Source organism: Cicer arietinum, chromosome 3 (assembly GCF_000331145.2).
Source record: "Cicer arietinum cultivar CDC Frontier isolate Library 1 chromosome 3, Cicar.CDCFrontier_v2.0, whole genome shotgun sequence".
Classification (NCBI taxonomy): Eukaryota; Viridiplantae; Streptophyta; class Magnoliopsida; order Fabales; family Fabaceae; genus Cicer; species Cicer arietinum.
The window spans coordinates 38,359,256-38,368,095 of NC_021162.2; the positions used below are offsets into that span (position 1 = coordinate 38,359,256).

Sequence of the window (8,840 nt, forward strand, 5' to 3'; positions counted from 1 at the left end):
CGACTCGCGTGCCAAGCACCCTAATGCGATGCGTATATGCCGAAATGCATGGACTCGGAATCCCAAACCAAAACCCTCCTTGAAGGGCCGTAAATCATAATTTTACCAATTACCAAGGTGCCACCTATCACGGGTCAGCACGATTTACTAAAAAGCGTAAATCGTAAACGTACCACCTATCACGGGTCAGTACTGTTAATCGAGGTGCCACCTATTACGAGTCAGCACGATTTACTAAAAGAAAAAGCGTAAATCGTAAACGTATCGCCTATCACAGGCCAAAGTACTATTTATCGAGGTGCCACCTATCACGGGTCAGCACGATTTACTAAAAAGCGTAAATCGTAAACGTATCGCCTATCACAGGCCAAAGTACTATTTATCGAGGTGCCACCTATCACGGGTCAGCACGATTTACCAAAATGAAATGCATGAGCATACACTGACTCCATCCACAACAATCGTTAAGCAAATGCAGATATTAAAAGATTCCCCATTTTTAATACTCATTTAACTTAAACGATTTTCACAACAAACATTAAGTAAACAAGACATTAAGAGATTCTCCAGTCTTAATACTCATTTAACTTAACGATTTTCACAAACACACATTAACTAAACAAGACATTAAGAGATTCCCCATTCTTAATACTCATTTAACTTAAACGATTTTCACAAACACACATTAAGTAAACAAGACATTAAGAGATTCCTCATTCTTAATACTCATTTAACCCTAATGGTTTTCAAATTCCACACAAAACAACTCAAACATATTATCAAAACTAAATCACAATTGACACCAATTCACGTCTCGAATTTCATAAGCATCAATTATGAACACGTCAAACACGATTAACACAAATCATCACAACATACCACTCAAACACATCAAATTTCATTTACTCAAATCATACACAAATGAGTTAAAGTCATTTTCCGCGAAACATTCATCAATAACACCAAAACCTAACTCTAAGATTTTACCCATAAAGCCTTAGATTCATTTTTCCCTAAGTCAACACTCTAGCCCTAACAAAATTCTTTTCCACACCATCACAAATAAGTCACACCATCACAAAATTCTTTCTTTCCTTTGTGTTTCTTTCCTTTGCTTTTCTCTTCTTTCTTTTTCCTTCTTTCCTTTCTATTTCCTTTTCTTTTCTCTCCAAACAAATATGTGTGTATATATATATATATATAATAATTACTTTTAACAAATATCTCAAAATATCTAGATATTTGTTAAATTACCATTTCACCCATAACACATTAAATTCTTCGTAAAGATTCACCGCAGCTAATTTAATTTATTCATCGACGAGTAATTCTAATCGGCATCAAAATATCTTTTTGGTCATATAAACTCCAAAATATTAATAACTTTGGCTAAAAAGCCTCCGAGTTCAATACCAAAATCCACTAAAATACACAAAGTATAATCTAAAATTATGGGTCTTACACAGAGAGGGAGAGGAAATGTTTTCTGTTTTCTTTCCTTTTTCCTTTCTTTCTTTTTCCTTCCTTTCTTTTTCCTTCATTTCCTTTTCCTTTCTTTTTCCTTCCAAACATATATATATTTTTATATATATTAACTATAAGTTAACTAATATCTAAAAATATCTAGATATTTATTAAAATTACCATTTCACCCATAACCTCTCAAACTATTTGATAAAAATATCTACTTTCGTCGCAACTCAATTGACAGATGCAATTTTCAGTAACCCGAGATATTTTTAACCAAAGTGCACGGTATTAAATTCTTCGTAACATAAATAAATTATTCTTCGACAAAAGATTCACCGTACTTAATCTAATTTATTTATCGACGAAAAATTTTAATCGGGGCATCAAAAAATATTTTTGGACATTAAACTCACAAAATATCAATAACTTGGCTAAAAAGCCTCAGAGTTCAATACCAAAATACACCAAAATACATAATTTAGAATTTAAAACTATGGGTCTTACAAATCGCAAAATATAGTACCCGCAATCTATGTTGTTATCTTGACGAGGGCATTATAATATAAAACATGTACGCCAATATATAGTTATGCATTGATTGCAAATAAAATTTTAAAGGCATATAATTAAGTTCAATAACAAAAATTTAAAAAGTATATAAGTAAAACATATTTATTATTTCAAACATTTATTAGAGCCCATGTGATGTTGCTTGACTTATGCTTTGACACTGTAGCACCCATTGGAGCATATACAACTTGTAAAACACTATCAGATAAATATGATTATTTTGCAATGACCAAACACATTTTAAAAATTCTAACAAGTTTTAAAAAAGTCCTTTATGAATCTTTTTTAGTAAAAAAATGGTGATATGTCTAATTTTGGATGAAGTGGCACACGGTGACCGTGTAATTGTTGGTCACTAGACAATATTTAATATTTAAAATTAAAATATATTTTATTAATTCATTTAATCATTTTATGAAGAAAAACTGAACAACCTTCCCGTTAAACCCCAATTTTTTCATCTTCAAATCACAATTTCTAATATATGTCCAAACCCTAAAAATTTTAATGCGGTGACATAGCTAGAGATGGTCCTAGCTTTAACCCATTTGATACTACAACCTTAAATTATATTCCTTGCTCATCCATTACACCTTCTGAGTTCACAAATATTTTCCCAAATGCCAATCTAGTGATGTTGTTGAGTCCCCCCGCCCCTATATGCTTCCTCATCAATATACCTTTGCACAAATTTTCTAAAGGAAAAACAAATTATACAAATAAATATTTGATCATCAAGACCTTATCCAAATTTTTTATTTTCAAATTGGTGCAAGTTAATGTGAAGAGACAATATGTCCATTTATTCTAAGAATTTAGAGTATGGTGTAAGAAAAATGAAAGATTACAGTTTTTTGGGTTTGGATCAGAAGTGGGAATTTGTGATTTGAAGATTAAGAAATTAGGGTTAAAGATGAATGTTGTTGATTTTTTATTAAAAAATATGGGGTTGAAGATAAAAAATAATCGTGCAATGGATCTAAATAATATATAATTTCTGAGGTGACATTGATGACAAACAACACCCACTTTTGCCTACAACAACAAAAATTTGGTTGACAAATTTATTTACAACTGATAAAGTATCATAAATTAAACAAGATATAGATAAAGAATATGTGATTACCTGAATTATATGGCGGAAGAAACAACTTATCATTTTCTTTATTTTCCACAAGTAGATCAACAACATATTTTTTTGCTCTAATTGGATCAAGTTGAAACATTATTAACGTACCAAATCGAGAAAGGATTGGATGACTAATTTTAGGAGAAGCAGTTGATTTTCCATGAACTAGTTAGATTTATTTTTATGCTTAACTTTCTTAACCTTTTCTATAGCTTTCGCTTGAATCTGAAAAAATCTAGTTCAATTTTTTAGAATTTGTAGGAATCTAGAAAATGTGAAACTAAATAAATTAGTGATTGAATAAATATTTTACCACGAATTTGCGGGGTGACAAATTTATTTTTTGACTCAACTTTCTTAACCTTTTCTATAGCTTTTTCTTGAATCTGAAAAAAAAAATGAGATTGATCAGTTTGTTAGTTATTATAGTAAGTTAATCATTTCATATACAGTTGATGTATATATCAAACCTTTTTTGGTGAAGTGACTGACTCATTGTAAAGCTGAATCTTCTTATCATTCCCTTTAGAATTTGTAGGAATCCAAACAAATGTAAAACTAAATTATTTTGGAAAAATCATCGTTCCTCTAAATTATTATTGTCAACAAGATGGCATTTCAGAAGAAAATGAAACTAGCATTCCTCTAAATTATTTGCAGTTAAAAGGAAATGTACTAGATACATAACATGATGGAATTGCACTAGTGTCATCATTGTTAGGTATAGGCAAATGTGCAAGTCATTCTAAAGCAATCATAGGTGAAACTTTAACGTAGCCAACATTGATCGGATTATAGTGTAATATTTCTTACAAAGTATTGTATAATGTTCCTTTTCCAACCATGCAATAAGTAGGGGAAGATAAATAAAGCACACAAGATGAGACACCCTAAATCAATGGTTAATACATAAATTAATTCACGTACTTAGTATGTGAAACAATTAGATAGAATGAATTTCTTAATTAATTAAGTAATTAATTACTTCTGGAAGACTTTTACGAGGAATGTTGACACTACAAAGATTATTTTCCTTATCATTTTTCATCAAATATGCAACTTGTTCTGTTAGATTTTCCAGCGCATCTAGTACTTGCTCATTAGATGGATTTGTATGCTTATCATGTGATAAAAAACTTTTTGGAGTTATGCCAAATCATTTGCCCCTCACATGGCTAGAATGCTCAGGAACATTAAAAACTTTACCAAGTATGTCCCTGCAACTAAGTTGTAGAATCTCCTCTTGAGATGAACATTGTTCTAGATTCTCCTAACATACATGTAGTATTAAAAAGATAAGTTTATTATCCTTTTTAAAAGACAATAATAATAAAAAATAACTAAAGTGATAATATACTTACACATTGTTCTATCACTTGTTGAATGTTTTCATTATCAACTAGTCCATCCTTATTCAAACAAGTCTCCTTCCACAAAATATGACGATTTAATGCAGGGACTTAATGGATGCAAGGGATTTAATGCATGGATTTAACGCTCTCTCGTGATTTGCAGTACTTATACTCTATATATAAAAATAACGGCCGTGTAAATAAAATATACTAAAAATATGAATAAAACACACGCTAATAAATTAATATTACCACAAAAATAGGGTCTGCACGTTTAGCTACGAAAGTGCTCCACTCTTCAGTTGATATGTAGTGTTTATATATTTTCGAAGCTTCGACATTCAAATTTCCATCAGCATCTCTTAAGTAGTACTTTGCCAAGTGAGATCTAAATCCTCTATGTAATTTTCCGGCAACTCTAAGTTCATAATTTTTTCACACATCATCAACGTTAAAACCCGACTGCAAACCAAATAAAGAAATAGTTTGAGTAAAAGTATTTCAATGGAAAAAATGCTAACTAACAAATAAGTGGAGTAAAAAAGTTACTTTTATATCATTCCACATGACATCTTTAGCATCATTAAAAGCTTTATATCTCCAATCATCAATTGTAATAGGGATATTCTAATGAACAACTACACCATCATGGAATTTTTGGGCTCAATTGATTGACCACTTCGATTCAATCCTACCTAATATACTCATAGAGTAAGTGCATGCTTTCAAAAATAATAAAAAATTAAATTCTAAATAAAGTATGGTATACCTCAAATTTAATTCAACTACATCTTGCTTTGATGACCATATGCATAATAGTCTCACACTTAACTTCATCTTGCTTAGACATTTTCCTCATTTTGACGAACGCAATCATCATCGGAATCCATTTATCTACAAATTTTACATAGTAGAATTATAAAAGCAGTACAAGCAGATAAAAAAAATTAATAAACAAAAATAGTGGCACAAGTATGGCAAAAGTAAGAAATTATGTGTGATGTAATTTATAAGAATTATAAAAGTAGATTAATAAATTATATGTGTTGCTTTTATAATTCCAAGTAATTATCCATTTAGTCATTAGGAACAATTTGTGCTATATAAACGTGTTGAGTATACATATAATTTATAAGTGTTGTGATTTATACAGGTACTCAATAGTAATTAACTTCACTAGACAGTTATTTAAATTGTAATACTTAGTATTATCAACTGAAAATCAATCAATCAATCATAATCATAAATTTAAACATACATAGCAATTATTATAAAAATAAAAAATACTTTAAAATGCAAATAGAGAAAATAGAAAAAACTTAAACACCTTAAGATTTCCTTCTTCTTTTCTTGGTGGGATTCATATTTGTTTATCCCTTAACAATAGGAAAAGATGGATTAATCCAAATTCTCTCATCGTGGTCATCTCTAAGATATAAACCATCATTAGTTGATTCAATTTCACGCGGTTGTGATGTCCCAAAGAAAGGATCATTACATACATTTTCATCGTTATTGTTATCATCACTTATTTTATTGGTTAATAGGACAATTGACCATTTATCATCGGCAAGATCAGAGACATAAAACACTTGTTGAGCTTGCGACGCTAAAATAAAAGCCTCATCTTTGTCTTCCACACTATTAAAATCAACAAGCAAAAACCCTCACTCATCAATCTGAATACCATTATTATTATTGACCCAGTTGCAACCAAAGATGGGAATACGAAACATTGTGTAATCTAACTCCCATATGTGCTCGATAACCCCAAAATATGATGGATTTGCATATATTGAGTTTTTTTCTTTAGCACTTGAGATATGATTCGCTTCAGCTACTAGAGTGACTCCACTATTTTGCATAGTGGTTTGATCATCTTGTTTTATGGTATAAAATGTGTAGTTGTTAATTACATAATCAATGTAAGAAAAGACATGTAAATTCGGGTCATTTGCTAGTCATCTCAATCTCTCTAAAATTGAAGTGGGGTCTATAGAAAACTTTAATTTAATGTGATATTTTAGCTATGTTATAAAATAAATTTCTAATATTTGAAAACTATCCTTCTGAAATTTTAATTTCATGAAGAAATTTACATAAAACAATTTTATCCATTCTAGATAGAGTATGAGCGGCTCGAGATAGATATTTGCGATTTCCTTTCTTTACGAGACCCAATTCATTTCTTATTCCCATATCGATCAAGTCCAATCTTGCATTGACATCATCCTTAGAATTTCCTGGAACATTGAGTAACGTACCAATAACACTATCAAATACATTTTTTTCAATATGCATCACATCAAGAAAATGTCTTATATACAATGGTTCATTGTATGAAGAAAACTTAAACATAATAGGAGCACAATTTTTATCATCTGCGACCGAAGGATTGTTTAATCCGCATGAGCGAAAAGCCGATGAAGAGAATAATGAGATGGACTTTTATGTTGTCCTCAATAAAAAATTTAGCAAGAGAAATTGATGATGTGAATCAAAGACTTGAGATAGATTTAAGCAAAGGGTACAATTCCTACAACTTTGATCAATGGACTTCAATCATACAACCTCAAAAGCTTAATAGCTTAGCCTTCACTGGATATACATAACTTAGATGCATGGACAAACATGCTTATTTGTGGTGCATATATAGAACCTGCAGAGCTTATGTGATAAATGGAAGGTGAATTCTTTATGTAAATAAGGAAGAATATGGTATTATTTTACATGTAGTTGGCTTTATACATGTATTGTGTGATTATTCTTTATTATTATAGGACATGGTAGTAGTGTAAATAGTTGAATGAATAGGGTATTATTTCAGTAGGGTGTATAGACATATGTGAGATATAGTTTGAAGAATAAAGTGTCATCATAGTGGAACTGAGTTATTGATTGTATATATGTATTATACCTTGTAAATTGATTTATGGAAATTTAAGTATTTATTGCTTTCTTTCTATTTTATCATGATAATTGATATGAAGTTATTTGTAAGAAATGAAAATTCATTGCCTTTGGAATTGGAAACTACTTTATATTCCCGTGTAAAGCAAAGATGTATGCACAATATCTAATGTACCCCAAAATAAAGAGAACTTAGAAACAATAATCAGATTATCATTAATTTAACATTAAAAGAAATAATGAATTATAACTAGGAGCAATAACAGAATCCTAAAAATTTGTAATTAATAGAACCCTAACAATAACAGAACCCAAAACATTAACAGAATTGTAACTAATAGTATTAGTTACTGAGTCATTGGGATAGTTTCATAGAGATTGGTATCTATTGTTGATAAATCAAGAAACAGGACCCTCAAATTTTGAGTTATTGATAAATCAAAAAACAGAACCCTAAACAAAAAGACAGAACCTTAACAGTACCCAAAATGTTGAAACATATCCCTATAAATCAAGAAGACTAGCGATAACTAGCAAGGTAACAAATGTTGAAACAGAAACTAACACAGCAATACTTACGATGAGAATGATTGACATGCGATGGTGAAGTCATGTTGAAACAGAACCTGACACAGCGACACCTGCGATGGTGATGGTCGCACAGAGAAGGGTTCACAGGGAGACCGTGAGATACGGGTTATGGGTTTCACATGGAAGGGTTGTGTCGGGAGAGTGAACAACACATTGAAGAAACTAATTGCAGTGAGGAGGGTTTGTAGTGAACAATGCAGAATTTCTCAGTTTTACCTGCATATACTTAAAACTATAAAGACCATATGTCGTCGGTTTTTTTCTTTCAAAAAGCACTTTAAAAGAGATGACCATATGACAACACTTTTAAAAAACGCTTTAAAATATCTTACGAAAGTGCTATGTCTCTATAACAGCGTTTAATGGAAAAGCGCTGGAAACATTTTTTCTCCTATAATCAAAGACTTTGTTATTATATATTGTTAAAAAAATAAAAATATATTTAATATATAAATATTTATAAATATGTGATATAATAACATATTTATTCGATAAATAAATAAATAACATATTTTTCATTTATTTTTTATTTGATATTAGGCATTAAAAGTATTAAAGAGAATGCTTTTTTTTACGGAAGGATTGATTTTATAAAATAATTAAAGTATAGTTCTTTAAATTTTGGTGTAGTGTAAATTAATTTTATTTTATTTTTACAAAAAGGGAATGATACGTTTGATATGATCAACAAAAAACCGTAAATGAGATTTATAGTAGAATTTTAGGATAGCCTTAAAGCAACCGTCCAAACATATTTTTTTAAAGATCCTGACCCAACGATAGTGCTTTTACAAAAAGTGCTTTAAAAGACCATATGA

At 30.1% G+C, this 8,840-nt stretch overlaps 1 long non-coding RNA gene across 3 annotated transcripts in view; it reads right to left on the bottom strand.

Annotated features, from left to right (window-relative positions):
• Positions 1-8,330, bottom strand: part of LOC113784777 (uncharacterized) — a 9,978-nt gene extending 1,648 nt beyond the window's left edge. The window contains exons 1-4 of one of the 3 annotated variants that reach the window (XR_012162267.1): positions 8,011-8,330; positions 5,291-5,415; positions 5,071-5,216; positions 2,903-4,983 (exon numbers count right to left, since the gene is read on the bottom strand). This is a non-coding gene — a long non-coding RNA (uncharacterized lncRNA). Of the gene's footprint in view, positions 1-2,902; positions 4,984-5,070; positions 5,217-5,290; positions 5,416-8,010 lie in introns of those variants that run through there. The other 2 variants (XR_012162266.1, XR_012162265.1) reach the window with 2 other exon arrangements.
• Positions 8,331-8,840: the final 510 nt, after the last annotated feature.